This window comes from Chlorocebus sabaeus, chromosome 27 (assembly GCF_047675955.1).
Source record: "Chlorocebus sabaeus isolate Y175 chromosome 27, mChlSab1.0.hap1, whole genome shotgun sequence".
Lineage (NCBI taxonomy): Eukaryota > Metazoa > Chordata > Mammalia > Primates > Cercopithecidae > Chlorocebus > Chlorocebus sabaeus.
This window is the reverse complement of record NC_132930.1, coordinates 43,697,715-43,717,786: the sequence shown is the minus strand read 5'-3', so window position 1 is coordinate 43,717,786 and position 20,072 is coordinate 43,697,715. Positions and strand designations below refer to the sequence as shown.

Here is a 20,072-nt window from a genome sequence, read left to right as displayed (position 1 = left end):
TTTGGTCGAGATGGAGTATGTTGCTCAAGTATGCCAGCCTAGGCTGGTCTTGAACTCTTGACCTCAAGTGATCCTTCCATCTCAGCCACCTAAAGTGCTGGGATTATAAGCATGAGCCACTGTTCCCAGCTATACGCACTCATATTTGACTATTACTCTTCTTTCCACCTTCTGTCATTCTTTCCTTCCTTGAGAGAACTTCATACCAATTAATTTCATTCTTCTGTGCTCCTTACATCACCAACATACCACACCTTGCTCTACACCTGAATCACCACTCTGTATTCTATGTTACAGCAAAATCCCCTTTCTGTTTTTATGTCCTTGGGGAAGAGGTAAAGATGAAGCATTCTGGTTGGAGTCAGCTTCCACCAGAAGAAAAGGCTAATTGTGCACTGTAACTCTGTTCATACAAAAGACACACACACACATAGTTATTTAGTAAGTAGGGAGGTGGAGTGGGGGAGTCGAGAAGAGTCACAGAGAAAGAGGAAGAGACTTACCCCATATTTCTCCAGAAGGTCAACCAATGCGTCAAATGAAATCAATCAAAGAAATTTCTAAGAAAAATATTGTCCAACTGTGGCACGCTGTGATGTACAACCCAGACCCTCAACTGAAGGACCCAGACTGCTCCGTCAGCCCCTTCAAGTACTGCTGTGGCTACAGAGAACTGCCTCACCCGACATCTTGCCCTCTTCCAGGCAAGGCATCCTGACTGACAGAGAGAGTGTACAGGCTTGGCTATCCAGCCCAACCCAGGACAGCTCCAAAGGGCTATTCTAACGAGGTTGGCCAAGGCCATGCTATAATTGGGCATGCAAGGTAGCTCAGCTTCTCCATTCCCTGAGTCTGGACCCTACAGACAAGCCCTAATCAACATTCTGCATGCTAAACTGTCTGCATCTGCTTCCCAAAGTTCCAGCCTTCCCAGAGAACCCAACTTGTGACACTCACGAAGGAACTAACAGCCCTCTCAGGATCAAGGGCCCCTTTACTGCATATAAACAGCAGAAACCACCAGCATTTAGTGGGTATTTACTATGTGCAATACACAGTGAGGGACACAAACTTAATCTGGAAGGTAATGGTGGCATGTTTACAAATAACTTCCAAAGCTAAAAGAATGTGATTTCAGCACATGCACAAAATGACCATCCTTGAAGGCCCTGTATTTTTCTTTGTACTGCAAATAAACCAGAATCCACATTTCTACTTTATGAAAACCCTATGTTCTACATTTAAAAACGTGGATATGCTAATTAAAGTCCTAAGCACTATAAGCTACTTAATAGCACCTTTCTTTTTTTCCCTTTTGTCCTGTCACCCAGTCTGGAGTACAGTAGAGTGATCATAGCTCACTGCAGCTTGGAACTCCTGGGCTCAAGCAATCCTCCCACCTCAGCCTCCAGAGTAGCTACGACGACAAGTGTGTGGCCATCAAGTCCAGCTTTTTTCTTTGGTAAAGACAGGGTTGCACTACGTTGCTCAGGCTGGTCACGAACTCCTAGGCTCAAGCAATCCTCCTACCTCAGCCTCCCAAAGGGCCAGAATTACAAGCATGAGCCACCACGCCTGGCCTAGTAGCATCTTTTCAGTCTCTTACAACCACTATCCACTTATTCTTTGAACAAAGGTGAATTGAACAAAAGTGAACTGAATCTCTAGAACTGCACTGTCCAATGAATATGGTAGCCACTAGTGACTATTTACATTTAAAATAATTAAAATTAAATAAAATTGAAAATTCAGTTTTTTAATGGCACAAGCCACATTTCAAGTGTTAATGGCCCCATGTAGCCAGTGCATACTGAAGAGAAAAGACAGTGAACATTTCCATTATCAAACAAAGTTCTACTGGACACAACAGGTCTAACACATCAAGATTTGGGGAAATGGTGACAATTCCACATCCTGGTTCAATACCCAGCTGCTGAACTTAATTTTCTACAAACTAAGAAAATTACAAATTATCCTATGACCAAATTATCAAGAACTCTGTCTATATTTATATTTGTATTCCCACTATACTCCATGTTAATAAGCTGTTGGAAAAGCACTGCTGAACTGAACAAACCCTTAAGAACCTGCCTGCCCTTCCTAACGGGGCTCTTGGTATCACCCCTCTCACATAACCTTTCACAGTGATGAGCCCAGGAGCCAACCTGGCTCTGCATCTTCTGTGTGACCCAAAACTATATAAAATGTTACCAAATGACATTTCTGCCATTCTGCTTACTTCATTTACAGAATTCAAACAAATATAATGAGCGAGGTCTTTTCCTCCAAATTTTCTTTTCTTTTTTTTTTTTTTTGAGACGGAGTCTCCCTCTGTCGCCCAGGCTGGAATGCAGTGGCATGATCTCGGCTCACCACAAACTCCACTTCCTGGGTTCAAGCGATTCTCCTGCCTCAGCCTCCTGAGTAGCTGGGATTACAGGTGTGCGCCACCACGCCCAGCTAATTTTGTATTTTTAGTAGAGATGGGGTTTCTCCATGTTGGTCAGGCTGGTCTTGAACTCCCGACCTCAGGTGATCCGCCCACCTTGGCCTCCCAAAGTGCTGGGATTACAGGCATGAACCACCACACCCGGCCCCAAATTTTCAAATATAATAAAATCAGAACACATCAAGAAAATAGAGCATATGTAAGTCCAGGCACGATGGTTCAGCACTTTAGGAAGCCAAGGCAGGCGGATCACCTGAGGTCAGGAGTTCGAGACCAGCCTGGCAAACATGGTGAAATTCCATCTCTACTAAAAATACAAAAATTAGCAGAATATGGTGGCGGGCACCTGTAATGCCAGCTACTCAGGAGGCTGAGGCAGGAGAATCACTTGAACTCGGGAGATGGAGGTTGCAGTGAGCCGAGATCATGCCATTGCACTCTAGCCGGGGCAACAGAGTGAGACTCCATCTCAAAAAAAAAAAAAAAAAAAAAAGAAAGAAAAAGAAAACAGAGCATATGCAAAACAAAAGCCAGTCAGGCGGAGTGGCTCATGCCTGTAATCCAAGTACTTTGGGAGGCCAAGGTGGGGGGATCATGAGGTCAGGAGAAGGAGACTATCCTGGCCAACATGGTGATACCCCGTCTCTACTAAAAATACAAAAATTAGCCAGGTGTGGTGACAGGCACCTGTAGTCCCAGCTACTTGGGAGACTGAGGCAGGAGAACAGCATGTACCTGGGAGGCAGAGGTTGCAGTGAGTCGAGATCACACCACTTCACTCCAGCCTGGCAACAGAGCGAGGCTCCGTCTCAAAAAACAAACAAACTAAAAAGAAACAACTAATCTCAAAGCAAAAACCCGATGTGTAAAAAACAGAATTCTTAGTCTCTATAAGAGTCTTTCTAATAGTTATATAGTCTAAGGTGATGCCATCCACCATTTTAACTTGAGGCCAAATCGATACTTCCTAGTAGACATGAATTTTTGGTTTGTTTCATCCCAATTCCTCTGACAGACCTGGCTCTAATGAAAAGAGATGAATTTGAGGAAATGAGTCACAATTTTTTTTTTTTTTTTTTTGAGACGGAGTCTCGCTCTGTTGCCCAGGCTGGAGTGCAGTGGCGCGATCTCTTGGCTCACTGCAAGCTCCGCCTCCTGGGTTCACGCCATTCTCCTGCCTCAGTCTCCCGAGTAGCTGGGACTACAGGCGCCCGCCACCATGCCCGGCTAATTTTTTTTTTGTATTTTTAGTAGAGACGGAGTTTCACCATGTTAGCCAGGATGGTCTCAATCTCCTGACCTTGTGATCCGCCCGCCTCAGCCTCCCAAAGTGCTGGGATTACAGGCGTGAGCTACTGCGCCCGGCCATGAGTCACAATTTTTAAGACATTGTTTACCCCCAACTTTAACACCTGCTGTGGACTGAACTGTTTCCTCCAAAAAGGATATGTTCAAGTCCTTACTCCATCACCTGTGAACACTACCTTATTTGAAAATAGTGTCTGCGAAAATGTAATGAAGTTAAAATGAGGTCATACTGGATTATGAGCCACCTAAATTGGATGAGAGACTCAAATTCATTGATCTGATGTCCTTATAAGAAGAGGAAAATTCACACAGAGACACACAGGGGAGAATCCCACATGAAGACAAATGCGAGGACTGCAGTAATATACCAATGCAAACCAAGAAATGCCAAGTATTGCCAATAACCACCAGACGCTAAGAGAGGGGCATAGACCAAGTTCTCTCTCAGAACCTCCGGAAGGAATCAGCCCTGCCAACACTTGGATTTTGGACTTCTGGCCTCCAGAACTGTGAGAAGATACACTTCTGTTGTTATAAGCCATCCATCAAAGTTTGTGGTACTTCGTTATAGCATCCCTAGGAAACAAACACAGCACCTCTGACTTCCTCCCCTACACCTGAAGAAACTGCATTTATTCTCGTGCAACTTTTATCTTAGTAAACAGGACACAGAAGCTGGGCATCATGGCTCTCCCAGCATTTTGGGACGCTGAGGCAGGAGGATGGCTTGAGCCCAGGAGTTTGAGACCAACCTGGACAACACAGGGAGACTCCATCTCTACAAAAAAATAATTAATCAATCTGGCATAATGTCACATGCTTGTAGTCCAAGAGACTCAGAAGGTTGAGGTGGGAGGCTCATTTGAGCCCTGGAGGTCAAGGGTGCAGTGAGCGATGATCATGCCCCCAGACTTCAGCCTGTGTGACAGCGAGACCCTGTCTCAAAAATAAAGCACGTAAGTGAGAAGAAAGAGAAGGGTTGGTGTCAGCATCAAAAGCATGACATATTTAAGCTTAGAAAGAGATCATCTAATCTAGTGTTGTTCAAACATGTCTTAAAGTAGTAGATGCCAATGCTACGCTACACAGGTGAAGGTGGGACAGGTGAGGAGCAGGGGTGGCCAATACCCATCTTCCCATCACCTTGATCCCTGGCTCATGCCTGAAGTGCCTAGGCTCTCTATAATTATTTTACTCCTTGTTCATTTAATCAACATCTGAGCACCTACTCAGCATCAAACGCTGCTTTCACATAAAAAAGCATGAATTAAGCCAAACCTTCCATTTCATGGATTAAGAAATTTAGACAGGTATTCAGGGTCCCGTGGAGAGTCAAAACCAGGGCCACCAGGTATGTGCCCTATCTCCAAAGCTGGTGCCCTTTCCATCATACTATTCACTCCTCGTCTAACTTGTAGCCTTTCCTTCACACAATTTTCTTTCTTTTTCTTTTTCTTTTTTTTTTTTTTTTTGAGAGGCACAGTCTGGCTCTGTCACCCAGGCTAGCTGGAGCACAGTAGTGCAATCATGGCTCACTGTAGCCTAGAATTCCTGGGCTGAAGCAATCCTCCCACCTCAGCCCCCCAGGTAGCTGGGACTATAGGCATACACCACTACACCCAGCTAAGCTTTTGGTTTTTTTTTAAGAAATGGGATCTTGCTATGTTGCCCAGGCCGGTCCCGAACTCCTGGACTCAAGCGATCCTCCCATCTTGGCCTCCCAAAGTGCTGGGATTATGGATGTGAGCCATCACACCCGGCCCTCTTTATACATTTGCTGAGGGTTAAAGCAAAGCCTTTTTCCCTGCATTTAGCCTATAATACCCTTAAAGTTTTTAGTTTGGCCATTACTATTCACTGTCCCAACAGGCCTGGAGGCATTTTAAGAAGATGACAGGCCTGAACCTCAAGACAGAGAGAAAATGGCAACCAGCTCTGACCCCACTTTAGCCAACGGCAAAACGCAGGGTGCTACCTGGTCCTTTCCAACGTCATCTTTTGCCCACCCTGGAAAGGCCCATGCAAGTTCCACTCAGAGGAGCTTCAGTTTCCACGACAGTTTCTATCTCATGGCTTGGGAAAAAACTGTTAAAACACTGCTCTTAAATGTGCAAGTGTGTTTTTTGGGAAATGAAATAATAAAATACAGAGGAAAAAAGTATAATGTCTAAAGAAAAAAAACATCTGCCTGACACTACACGGATATAGCGACCAACATATTAAAAAGAAGCCGCCGTGCTGCATGAGGAAGGCTCTCCAACTGACCGCTGTCAGTAAATGTCCCTAAGTCTGTTCCTGTACTCTATGAGATAATCAGGACAGAAGGCAGTGCCAAAGGATGCTGACTAACGTAACCACGTGACCAACATATAAACCAGAAAACCAAGAATGAAAACAAAGCCCTCCTATCATGGTAGCTAAGTCCACTCAAGGAGCCTACTTGAACATTCTCAAAGAAACCCTATGAGCTCAGAAATGGCAAAAGGAAGGTAAGATATTCTCATGGTAGTTATTACTAAGTGAAGATTACAAGATGAAAGAAAACCCTGTGACCAAAGTTTTAAGGGCTGTAAGAGTCACCTTCTTGCACTGTGTCAAATCTTATAAATGTGTGCTTTCTTTTCTACTATCATGATTGATTCCTCAGTTAGGCTACGTTAGAGCTTTCTTTAAACAAGTGGCATGAAAATCACTTAAAAAAGAAAAATATGGTCAGGTGCAGTGGTTCACGCCTGCAATCCCAGCACTTTGGGAGGCCAAGGCAGGCAGATTACCTGAGGTCAGGAGTTTGAGGCCAGCCTGACCAACATGGCAAAATGCTGTCTCTATTAAAAATACAAAAATTAGCCAGGGGTGGTGGCACACGCCTGTAGTCCCAGTGACTCGGGAGGCTGAGACATAAGAATCGCTTGAACCCAGGAGGCAGAGGCTGCAGTGAGCTGAGGCTGTGCCACTGCACTCCAACCTGGATGACAGAGTAAGACTCTGTCTCTAAAAAAAAAACAAACAAAACAAAACAAAACAAAACAAAACAAAACACAATATAGGGAAGGATCCCGACCCTATCCTGATCCTACAGACCATCTCCAGGACTCATTCACTTCTACGAATAACCAATTCCACATACTACATATTAAGTAGACCTAGTTTCTGATACTTTCCTTCCTTTTACCCAAGTTCTAAAGAACTTTTAGTGCAGCTCACTTACACAGCAACCACACCTCTCATCATCCTCTCCTCACCGGGTCCACACCCTCTCTGGCTCCTCTGCTGGCTGCTCCTCCCCCTCCCAGCTTTCCAGGCTCTGTCCTTGGACTTCTCTATTTCCATTCACTTCCTCCACCAGTGCCTCCAACAGCAAAATAATGCCAGTCATGTATGTAATTAAAATTTTCTAGGCCAAGTGCAGTGGTTCATTCCTGTAATCCCAGCACTTGGGGAGGCCAAGGCAGGCAGATTGCATGAGACCAGGAGTTCAAGCTCAGCCTGGGCAACATAGTGAGACCCAGTCTCAACAAAAAAGTAAATTAGCTGGATGCAGCGGCGCATGCCTATAGTCCCAGCTACTCAGGAGGCTGAAGTGAGAGGACTACTTGAGCCTGGGAGACCAAGGCTGCAAGAAGCTGTGAATGTACCACCAAACTCCAGCCTAGGTGACAGAGTGATGCCTTAGCTCAAAAATAAATAAATATATTTTCTAGTAGCTATATTAAAAAAGAAACAGGTGAAATTAACTTTAATAATATGTTTGCTTTAACCCAATATTTCCAAAATAATATCACTCCAAATATAATGAAGGTAAAAGATTAATGATATATTTTACATTATAATTTCTCATACTGTCTTCGGCATCTGGTGTGTATTTGACACAGCACATCTCAATTCAGATTAGCCACATGCAAAGTTCAAAAGCCACATGTGGCTTGTGTCTGCCTTATTTAACAGCACAATCCTGGCTTACCTCTTCTAGTCCCATGATTATAAATGCCACCTATGCAGACACTGCTCCACCCTTTCCCTCTACCCTGCTTCTTTCTCCTTAATTCCAGAATTCTAACGCTACTAAGCTACTAGACAAGCAGGTATCTAACTGGCATCTCAAACTTATAACTTGTCTAAAGCCAAACAACACAACCCGGATTTCTCACCACCATTACCCTTGCCATGACCTTCCTCATGTCAGTAAAGGGCAACTCCACACTACGATGGCTCCTCCTCTCACATCCCACATCTCAGCCATCAGCAAACCCTCTTAGGTGTACCTTCATCATGGAGGCAGAACCAAGGGCTTTCACTTGCTCCCCCTTACCCCTTGAAATGCTCTGCTCCTCAGGTGTCTCCACATCTTTCTTTCTTACTCTTCAGGTCTCTGCTCAAGAGTCAACAGAGGCTTTCCTTGTCCACCACATACAATGCAACACCCCATCTTCTGCTCTGTTTTTCCCCTTAGCACTAATTTTTCACTTCATATATCCATCTACTTGCTTATTTGTACTATCAGTCTTTCTACCCAAACACACCAGGACAGGACCGTGTGCAGCTACTGTGAGGGTGCCCTGCTCAGATCGCCCTTCAAGAGAAGCTGCCACAGGAAACCAAGCTGACAGCCTCAAGTTGCTACATGTTCAGAGTCGCAACAGCACTGACACCAAGCCATGCTTCCATCAGGCTGCCCCCAACTAATGGTTTAATCCAAAAGGGATAACAGACTCAGGCCTTTCTGCCTGGAGAAGGATGCATGGCTTCAGCATGAGAATTCCCTATCAGCTTGGTCAAGACTTTCTCAGAACTGTACAGTGATCTGAGGCTGTTCCTAGCCACTATTCTTTTCCTCTCTCCTTTCACAGGAATCAGACCGAGTGGAAGTCAAAAGGCTTTTACTACATACTACTCCTGCTTCCTCTCACCTTACCCTTATTCCCCAGTAAACTTCCTGGATGTCTAATCCATCCTGGCATCTGTACCTAGCCCACTGTAGGCAGTCAACCAATATTTTGTGAATGAATAAATCTCTAGGTAGAGTAGGGCAGTGGAAAGAACATGAACTTTAAGTTGGAAGGACGGAAGTCTGGGCTCCTGCTCTGCCATATGTTACCTGTGACCACAGGGAAGTTTTTTGGGATCTCTCTGAGTTGTAGATTCCTCATTTGTAAAATGACAATCATCCCATCTCCCTCAGAGTTGTTAGGAGGCTTAAATGAAATGGTTTATCTAAGCTCCCTAACACCATGCCCTAACAGATAGAACTGTTAACCAGTGTTAGCTCACTCTCCTCTTATCCATTTTCTGCAGCTACTTCTAAGAATCCTTAGCCCTTTTACTTCACCAAGAATTCTAACCACTTTTTAAGACAGCACCAAATAATCCTGGCGAATCCCTTTTTCAACTGAACCTGATTGATGAACAAACTTTATTTTCATTCCTGACTCACCTATGATGAGCTTAAGGTTTTACTTCATTTTAGAAGGTGAAATCTCAGAGATAGCTATCTTAACACTGAAACTTAGGCTGTTTCGCTAAAGCTTCAAGTTAAGCATACTTTTTCAAAAACAAACCAAAATCTAAAACTACAGTTCAGTATCAACTTCTTAAGGCTAAGTTTTTTAGAGTCTCTATTTTCTGAAAGTCTGTAGTATTCTTGATCCATTATGGAGTGTTTCAGGAAAATACACACTGACTCTTTGTGAATTTCAAATAAATAGTTTTTTCTTTTTTTTAATGGCTCAAGTATAATATGCAATGTTGTTTATACACACATTCTAAAAAGTCCCCAAGTGGATTAACTAACGGTAATTAGTTAATTAGTTAACATTAGGTAATGTTAATGGTAGTCACTCACAGGGAATGGGGTAGGAGGTGAGAGGATGAGGGGTTCTTACTACGAGTTTTTATGAAGTCGTTATAGGACTGGCTACAAAATTTGTGGGACCCAATGCAGAACAATAATGTGGGTTCTGAGTTCAACAATAACTAAGAACAGCCGGGCGTGGTGGCTCATGCCTGTAATCCCAGCACTTTGGGAGGCTGAGGCAGGTGGATCACAAGGTCAGGAGATGGAAACCATTCTGGCTAACACAGTGAAACCCCGTCTCTACTAAAAATGCAAAAACATTAGCCTGGTGTGGTGGCGGGCACCTGTGGTCCCAGCTACTCGGGAGGCTAAGGCGGGAGAATGGCGTGAACCCAGGAGGTGGAGCTTGCTGTGAGCCCAGATTGTGCCACTGCAGTACAGCCTGGGTGACAGAGCGAGACTCCGTCTCAAAAAAAAAAAAACAGAAAAAACCAAAAAAACAAAGAATATCAAGACTACAACTACAACAGCAGATCATTGAACCAAGCAAGGGCCCTGTATGATACAATTACAGGCTCATAAAACCAACCCTGTGCCTTTATAAACTTTATGAACCTAATATTCTATGTGCAATATAAAAAATCTGGGCTTCCTTATTTGTATGAAATTATATCACAGGACTACTTCAGAGAACAAAAGATCCAGCCTTAATGAAAGTAGTAAAACTAATATAGCTACCAAGAAAATTTTTAACATGACAAATGATTATTCAGAGCAGTTAGAAACTTGTTGGTCAATTTTCTTTAAGGCTGCTGAGGGTAAGGTGGTTACTCATGAAAGTTCACTATGACATATGTACAAAAATGTTTACTGTAGCACTGTGTTACAAATAACAAAAACCTGGAAACTTTTCATATCAACTAATTAAATAAATTCAGGCACCTTCTCACAAGGTAATACTAGGCACATTAAAAAAAGAACATGGTAAAGCAAATCTGTACCTGAAGTAGATCTGGGTATTAGTCTGTTTTCACACTGCTGATAAAGACATACCCAAGACTGGGTAATTTAGAAAGGAAAGAGGATTAATTGACTTATAGTTCCACATGGCTAGGGAGGCCTCACAATCATGGCGGAAGGCAAAGAGGAGCAAAGTCACATCTTACATGGATGGTGACAGTCAAAAGAGGAGAGTTTATGCAGGGAAACTCCCCTTTTTAAAACCATCAAATCTCATGAGACTTATTCATTATCATGAGAACAGCATGGGAAAGACCTGCCCTCATGATTCAGTCACTTCCCACCGGGTCCCTCCCACAACATGTGGGAATTCAAGATGAGATTTGGGTGGGGACACAGCCAACCCATATCAATCTGTATGTCTGATATGGAAAGCATTCCAAGATACAAAGGTCAGTGTTTGTTTAAATAATGACATAAAAACACTCTTTACCATGATTCCATTTTTTACAATTTATCTGTGGTCTTCAAGGGAAGATGAGTACAGGATGGGAAGGGAGATGAAGAAAAAGACTTAATGTTCATGTTAAAAAATTGACTTGAGTCCAGGCATAGTGGTTTACGCCTGTAATCTCAGCATTTTGGGAGGTGGAGGCAGGAGCACTGCTTGAGTTCAGGAGTTCCAGAACAGCCTGGGTAACGTGTTAAAACCTCATCTCTACAAAAAATTTAAAAATTAGCTGGGTGTGGTGGCGCACAACTGTAGTCTCAGTTACTCGGGAAGCTGAGGTGGGAGGATCAATTGAGCCTGGGAGGCCAAGGCTACAGTGAGCCATAAATGTGCTACTGCACTCTGGTCTGGGTGACAGAATGAGACCCTGTCTTGGAAAAAAAAAAAGGCTTTATAACAGCTCTTTATATTCCAATGTTTTGGCAAATCATATAAAATATACTTTAACAAATTTAATTTAAACTAATTTAAACTTTAAAGTATATAAAAACAGGCCAGGCACAGTGGCTTACGCCTGTAATCCCACACTTTGGGAGGCCAAGGCGGGCAGACTGCCTGAGCTCAGGAGTTTGAGACCAGCCTGGGCAACATGGCAAAAACCCATCTCTACTAAAAATACAAAAGATTATCTGGGCATGGTGGCACATACCTGTAGTCCCAGGTACTCAGGAGGCTGAGGCAGGAGAATCGCTTGAACCCGGGAGGTGGAGGTTAGAGTGAGCCAAGATTGTGCCTCCAGCCTGGGTGACAGAGCAAGACTGCCTCAAAAAAAAAAAAAGTATATAAAAAAAGAAAAAGAAACTCCTTCAGATGGTACTGGCAAAAGATTAAGAAAAATACAATCAGGACTCAATTATCTATGATGGTAACCAAAGAAAGCAGTGGCAAGGAAAACAACCAAAGAAAGAATTAAAAACGTGTCTACTCTATTTCAACTTTCTCTCCATTAAAATATTCAGGGAAAATGCTAGCAAGGAGCAACATATTAATCAGACATCTAAGAAAATTAAGGGCTTGCCTGGGCATGGTGGCTCATACCCACAGTCCCAGCACTTTGAGAGGTCAAGGCAGGAGGATTGCTTGAGGCCACGAGTTTGAGATCAGCCTGGGCAACATAGCAATACCCTGTCTCTACAAAAGAAGAAGAAAAATTAGCCAGGAGTGGTGGCATGAGCGTGCAGTCCCAGCTGAGGCCGGAGGACCACTTGAGCCCAGGAGGTCCTGGCTGCAGTGAGCTGTGATCGCGCCACTGCACTCCAGCCTGGGTGACAGAGTCAGACTCTGTCTCAAAAAAACAAAAAACAAAAAACAAAAAACTTAAAAAAAAAAAAAATTAAATTAAAAAAGGAAGGGCTTCAAAAAATCTCCAAACTGGGCAAACAATTTTGAAATAATTATAGCTGGTTTTCCTTATCTTCTCCCTATTCAACTAGGGGCAACGTTGAGGAAGAGACAGATATGGAGAAAGCCTAGCAACATGGAAGCACTTGGGGAAGATGTCAGAAACAGAATTTCAACAGTCATTCCAAACACCAAACAGGAGGGTCCTACTGCTTAATGTATAGAACAAGATGTAAGATTAAAGTGAAAACATTAACTTTCCTGAAAATAACATACTGTATACTGTAAAATTTGACAATTTCTATTTTCCACTTTTTTTTTTTTTTTTTTTTAAAGACAGGGTCTCGCTCAGTCACCCAGGCTGGAGTCCAGTGGTGCAATCATGGCTCACTGAAGCCTTGATCTCCTGGGCTCAAGTGATCCTCCTGCCTCAGCCTCCTAGTAGCTGGGACTACAGACATGTGCCACCACACCTGGCTAATTTTTAAAATTTTTTTGTAGAAACAGGGTTTTACCATGTTGCCCAGGCACATCTCAAACTCCCAGGCTCAAGCAATCCTCCCACCTTGCTTTCCCAAAGTGCTGCAATTACAGGCGAGCCAGCATGCCTGGCCAATTCTCCAGACTTTCTTAAGCCATATGCAAAAAACCTGCTCATCTACAGACAGGTTTGCCTATCTTCAGAATAATTTAGGACCACCATCATGAATCTGTTTATGCAAAAGCCCTCTCCAACTTACTCACAAAATTAATGAAAGAACATAGGTACAAGTTGAAAATGAGATGACTGGCCAGGCGTGGTGGCTCAACACCTGTAATCCCAGCACTTTGGGAGGCCAAGATGGGCAGATCATGAGGTCAGGAGTTCAAGACCAGCCTGGCCAACATGGTGAAACCCGTCTCTACTAAAAAATACAAAAATTAGCTGGGTATGGTGGCACGCGCTTGTAATCCCAGCTACTGGGCAGTCTGAGGCAGGAGAATCACTTGAACCCACGAGGCGGAAGTTACAGTGAGCCAAGATCATGCCACTGCATTCCAGCCTGGGCGACGGAGCAAGACTTGGTCTCAAAAGAAAAAAAAAAACAAAGGCCGGGTGCGGTGACTAAGGCCTGTAATCTCAGCTCTTTGGGAGGCCAAGGTGGGTGGATCACGAGGTCAGGAGATCGAAACCATCTTGGCTAACATGGTGAAACCCTGTCTCTACTAAAAATACAAAAAATTAGCTGGGCGTGGTGGCAAGCGCCTGTACTCCCAGCTACTCAGGAGGCTGAGGCAGAAGAATGGCGTGAACCCGGGAGGCGGAGCTTGCAGTGAGCCAAGACTGCGCCACTGCACTCCAGCCTGGGCGACAGAACGAGATTCTGTCTCAAAATAAAAATTAAAAAAAGAAAGAAAGAAAATGAGATTTTTTTTTATTTACACACACACCAGAAATAAGTATGTGGACACTGTCATAATAAACTAGCATATACAATCAACCAATGTATCCAACCACTAGTGTTCTCTCCACCTGTTCAAATTAATAGCTAAAAGCTGCCACTTACTGAGCACTTACTATATGCTGGGCCCTGTTCTGAGTATGTCATGTGGATTCACGAAGTTCTCATACAAAGTTATTCCAACTCTATCCTCCTCCTCCTGAAATCAGAGACTGTAAATTCTGAGTTAATTCAGTCAAACATTTAACAAATGAGTACTATGTAAAAGACTATGTTGCACACTAGAGGAAATCAGCAATGATTAAGATTTTCCTCTATATCTCTCGAGGAGCTTATAAACCAAGAAAAACCTTCATGTATATAAACAAGAGTGTCATAAGGAAAAAACAGATAAGTAGAGGTATCCGGCTAGCACTGTGAGAGAGAAAAATAATGAGTTAATTCTGAAAATCAGATTACAGAAGTAGAGTTAGCAGCATTTAAGCCAAGACTCCAAGATTCAGAAAGAGAGAGAAAGGTGGAAAGGATATTTCAGAGTAGTCTGCCAATAGTGGCCAGAGGTCTTGTGTTGAAATATAAGGTGACAAGAAGAGATGCAGGCTGGGCATGGTGGTTCACGCCTATAATCCCGGTACGTTGGGAGGCCAAGGCGGGCAGATTGCTTGAGGCCAGGAGTTCGAGGCCAGTCTGGGCAACAGAGCAAAACCCCATCTCTACAAAAAATACAAACATTAGCCAGGCATGGTGTTACATGCCCGTAGTCCCAGCTACTAAGGAGGCCAAGGCAGGAGAAGGAAGGGAGGTGGAAGTTGCAGTGAGCCAAGAGGGCACCACTGCACTCCAGCATGAGTAACAGAGCAAGACCCTGTCTCAAACACACAAAAACGAAAAAAAAGAGATCCAATAAAAGGTTAAGCTAAAAGTAAGAATTAGCCCAGACAGCAAAGATCTTAGAGTATTTCCTAACTCTTTAACATTAATGCTCAACCAGGGGAGGAGGGTGGTAGCACTTCCAAGGTAAAAATCTTCGCAGGAGAAAGCCCATACATAACCTTACCAACAAAACTGCCATATGCCTCAGGTGTGATGGAACAGGGGAAAATGTTGAGAACCTCTGGTGTATTCTTGGGAGAGGAGCCATGATATGATTTGATTTGCATATTAAATAATTCTGACAACAGAACAGAGGAGGAGAGACCAGAAAAAAGAGAGGCCAGTTGGAGGATTACAGTAACTATCTTCAAAAGGAGTAAGAGCTTCAGGGAGGGTAGGGGCAGAGGAAACAGGAAAGGAAAGAGTCAAGAGAAAGACTGATGGAAAAGACTTGTGGAAGCAAACCTGGTAAAAATCTGGTCAAGAAAGGAAACCTCTAAAGATTTCCAGGCTGGGTAACAAGCAGGACAAAAATGCTATAAAGCAAAATACCTTGTTACCTTATATCTGTGTAAGGATGTGCAGTACACAAAGCATAGCCACTTTAAATGTACTACAGAGCAAAAGGAGTAACTGTTCTCAGTTCACAAATGAAGACTGACTTCCAAGAGAGATTTAACAAACGTGTCCACGGCCAAGAACAAACCTGAGTCTTTCAAATCCAGTTCTAATATTCTTTTAAGAAGCCCTCTCAAACACAATCACTTTTGATGCATACAATAAATCTCCAAAAAAAAATTTTTTTTAAAGAAAAAACATGTAATCTCTTGGGAATTAAATTATACTTCAAATATAAGGAACTTTTTTTTTTTTTTTTTGAGAGTCTTGCTCTGTCGCCAGGCTGGAGTCCAGTAGCACCATCTTCGCTCACTGCAACCTCTACTTCCCCGGTTCAAGAGATTCTCCTGCCTCAGCCTCCCAAGTAGCTGGGACTATAATCGTGCTCCACCACACCCAGATAATTTTTGCATTTTTAGTAGAGATGGGGTTTCACCATATTGGCCAGGATGGTCTCAATCTCTTGACCTCATGATCTGCCCACCTCGGCCTCCCAAAGTGCTGGAATTACAGGCGTGAGCCACTGTGCCCGGCCAATATAAGGAATATTTTGAACGTTGTGCTCTGGTTCCCCCTACCCAAAAAACGGGCCGATGACAATGCAGGCGCTGAGTCTATGTCATTAGACCCTACAAGTTTAGATACAGATGGGAAAGATGACAGTTTTTACTTTGTATAAAATACCACTTATTATGTGATTATGTGAAAGGCCAAAAATACTGTAAAGAAATATTCTAAATAGTAACTACATTCAACATAGTAAAACTACATTTTCTAATGTTGTTGTTGGCAATGATGTTTATTAAAAATACTTCATCTGGGTCTTGTGCGGTGGCTCATGCTTGTAATCCCAGCACTTTGAGAGGTTGAGGTGGGAGGATTGTTTGAGCCCAGGAGTTCGAGATCAGCCTGGGCAACACAGGGAGACCCCCATTTCTATAAATAAAAATTGTTTTAATTAGCTGAGCATGGTGGTACATGCCTGTGGTCCCAGCTGCTCAGGAGGCTGAGGTGTGAGGATCACTTGAGCCTGGGAGGTTGAGGCTACAGTGAGCCGTGATCACACCACTGCACTCCAAGCCTGGGTAACAGAGCAAGATCCTGTCTCAAAAATAAACAAACAAAAAACTGCATGTGGAGACTTAACCCAGGGTCAGAAAACATAAAAATAAATATACTCTATAATATTAACATACTCTTTAAGATTGAGTGGGAGTGAGACAGGACATTCCAATAAGAGAAAAGAATATAAGCAAAGAAGGTCTGAAATAGCTTGGCATGTTCAGAGAACCAAGAGCAGTCTTGGTTTCACACTGGACAGTGTGGAAAGGGGACAAAGAGGACAAGATAAAGTACAGAGATGACTGGGGTCCAGACTGCGAGCAGCCTGCATTGTGATGCTGGTATCTCTGAATTCTAAGGTCCAAACCACAGGCAGTCTTAGAAGCTTGCTGAGCCAGAGGCTGACAAGATCTGAGCTCAGGAAAGATGATTCTGGCAGTCAGGCAAAGCATGGATAGCAAGGGGTGGGGAGGAGCCTGAAAACAAAGTTAAAAGCTTCCAGCCAAGCAAGCAATCTGAGGTTTTAACAATTACACTAGTCGAGTATTTTAAAAGGGTTGGAGTGTTGACGAAATTTCACATCTTCCCTCCTGTGATCATCCCAACTATTCTGTGAAACAGGTGTCATCAATCTTCCCATTTTACAGATGAGGAAACTAGCTCACAAGCCATTAACTGCCAAATCAAATGCTACAAAAATAAGGACAAAGCCCAGGCTCAGTACTTTTCCACACAATGAAAAATAAAGAACCAGAACAATCTAATTTCTTTTGAAGAGTGCTACCGTACAATAAAGCACAGAGCAGGCTAGCTATATTACCCTATATTATCACTGGAAGTGTTAAAAATTCATCTAATTGGCCGGTAATCCTGTAATCCCAGCACTTCGGGAGGCTGAGGCAGGCGGATCAGGAGGTCAGGAGATGGAGACCATCCTGGTTAACATGGTGAAACTCCCTCTCTACTAAGAATACAAAAAATGAGCCGGGTGTGGTGGCACGCACCTGTAGTCCCAGCGACTCGGGAGGCTGAAGCAGGAGACTCGCTTGTACCCGGGAGGCAGAGGTTGCAGTGAACCGAGATCGTGCCACTGCACTCCAGCCTGGGCGACAGAACGAGACTCTGTCTAAAAAGAAAAAATCATCTAATCTTCTTAAATGTTTGCAACTTGTAAAACGAGCTAATTATCCTTAAAACAGTTAGATTTGACTTACGTTAATGTCGTTAAAGAACTATACTTTTTCTTTAAAGCAAACAAAAAAGCACCTGCACTTTGAATTCTACTTCCCATGGACCTAAGTAATATTCTCCCCTCCCCTCAATGTTTAAAAACTGGCATATCACTGATGTAACGGGCTTACATAAAAACCATTACACCCAAAATGGAAGCCGTAAACTACTTTTTGATTAAAAATGCATTATTTGGAAAGTACAGCAACTGAATCTGAGTTATAAGATGTATTAATTGAAAGGAGCTTCTATAGGTATGCAAAGGCACAATTTAGGAAACAGGCTCCGTCATAAGGAAGCGACATGGAGATTCTGAGACCTATTTAAGAATGGTTCAATCCGAAATAACTGATGGAAGAATATCTGACCTTGAGGATGCAGTGACAGATTTCCCCCCTCCCCTCCCCCTGCCTTTAAATTCTAAGTCCATGAAATGGTCAAAGTGTTCTGGAACGGGTCTTATTTTGCACACGAAGAATCTACCTTGGGCATTTTGCTGTACAGTTTTATCCACAGCATCGCCTGTTATCAAAACTACTTGTCCCTACTCCCTCACAAGCTTTCTAACAGTTTTTAAAACAAGACCCGGAAATGTAAAATCCCTTCTTAGGAACTTGAGCAGTAAGTCAAAGTATCCAACCCAGGTAATTATTAGCAAGAACCACATTTATGTACTTTTTTCCAAAGAATCTCGCATGTCTCCTCTCTGCTGAATCTCCCTCCCGTTTTTAACTGCGTTAAGTCTTCATGGCTTGCCTATAGAAGACAAAAACAGAAAGGTGGCAAAAAAGAAATCAAGACAGTTCTGCCATGAATTAGGGGTCTGTACCAAGAGTTCGGCAGGTCCTGTCATCTGCGCACCACAAGATGCAAGCTGAATTCTAGGGCAACACGAAGCATTCCAACACGACACACACTGGTTTCTCCAGGGGGAAGAAGCAGAGCTCTAGAAATGCCGGCGGGAGACGCGTATTGTTGGAAAGGAGGCAGATCAGGCCCCGCAGCAACTCGGGGCGCTCCTTGCGCCGGGGTCTGCCGGGCGGCGCACGGGTGACCGTGGGCCTGTCACTCCTAGCTTCAGCTGTAACCTTCGCCAAACCTTGCGCCGCAAGGCCCCGCCCGCCAGGCCCGCCCCCCGCGCCGCGCTCCGCGCCATAGGCCGACGCGCCAGTCGCTCAGCCGGCCTCCCGGCCCCGCCCGCCTGCTGCCCTCCTCCCCCGCCCCGCGGTTTTCCCTTCCCGGGGCCCCAAAAGGACAATGCTGGAGGGGAGGGGAACGGAGGGGACGCGAGCGAGCGGCCCAGTCTGCCTGCCTGACCCCGCTGCCGGGGACGCCGGGCGCCTCCCGCCGGCCGAAGCCTTCCTCCCGCGCCCGCTTTCGGGGCTCCGCGTCCTATCCTCAAGTCTAAGCACCCCCGCCTCGTCTCCCTCAAAAGAGCCGCCCCGGCGCGGCGACACCTGCACCAGGCAGAAGGCAGCCGACGGCAACCCATTGTGCGGACTCATCGTCCGCTGCCCACCTGGGCGCACGAGCCGCAAGCCGGGGTCCCGGCGTCCTGGGGTCGAGGCGGGGGTCCCAGGGCCCACAGCTCACCCGCACGCCTGGGAACCACCAGGGTCGGAGCCGGTCAGGCCTCCCTCGGCTGACCCCGGAGCCATCAGCAGCGGCCCGGTCTCCCTTAGGCTGGCCCCGGAGCCATCAGCGGCGGCCCGACCTCCCTTAGGCTGCCCCCGGAGCCCCCGGCGGCGGCCCGGTCTCCCTCAGGCTGGTCCCCAAGCCATCGGCTGCGGCCCGGCCTCCCTTAGGCTGGTCCCGGAGCCCCCGGTGGCGGCCCGGTCTCCCTCGGGCTGGCCCCGAAGCCTTCGGCGGCGGCCCGGCCTCCCTCGGGCTGGCCCCGGAGCCCCACGGCGGCGAGCGTCCGGCCTGCCTGGGCCCGCGCCCACCCGGCCGAGGGGCTGCCCCGCGCCCTCCCTCCCCGCCTCCTGCCCGCGGTACCTGCCGAGGCTGCCGGGCGGCGCGGCGGCCGGCGGGGGCGCCTCTCCTCTGGATCCGAGGGGCTGCGGGCGGCTGCCGAGCGCAGGGCGGCCCTGGCCTGCGCCTTACGTAAAGCGGCGGCGGCGGCGGCGGCGGCGGCCCCAGCGCCACTCGGCGGAGGGCGGGAGGAGGCGCGCCGGGAGCCGCTCCGCTCCGTTACCCGGCAACTGGCCTCAGCGCCCCGCCAACCAGGGGCGCGCTCCATATCCTTCCGCCCGGGTGCCGGGATTACATCAGCGCCGGCCGGGCCCCTCCCCTGCCCCTCCCTCCGGCTGGGCCGCGGGCGCGCGCGGGCGGTGGATCGCGGGCTGAAGACTCCGGGGGACACGCAGGGGCTGGTGCCTGGTGCGTGGGGGTCTAGGGCCCGGGACGCGCCGTGCAGCCTGGCGGGGGCGGCGGAAGCCGCTGGGAGGTGAGAGGGCAGGCAGGAAGCGGGAGCCCACCCGTGTGCTG

General features: G+C 45.8%; 1 protein-coding gene across 3 annotated transcripts in view; it reads right to left on the bottom strand.

Annotated features, from left to right (window-relative positions):
* The window catches only part of KIAA0232 (KIAA0232 ortholog), a 96,622-nt gene extending 76,878 nt beyond the window's left edge, over positions 1-19,744 (bottom strand). The window contains exon 1 of one of the 3 annotated variants that reach the window (XM_073012521.1): positions 19,581-19,744. The gene's annotated coding sequence lies outside the window, so the exon portion shown is untranslated. The remainder of the gene's footprint in view (positions 1-19,580) is intronic. The other 2 variants (XM_073012520.1, XM_008017981.3) reach the window with 2 other exon arrangements.
* Between the last annotated feature and the right edge of the window lie 328 nt (positions 19,745-20,072).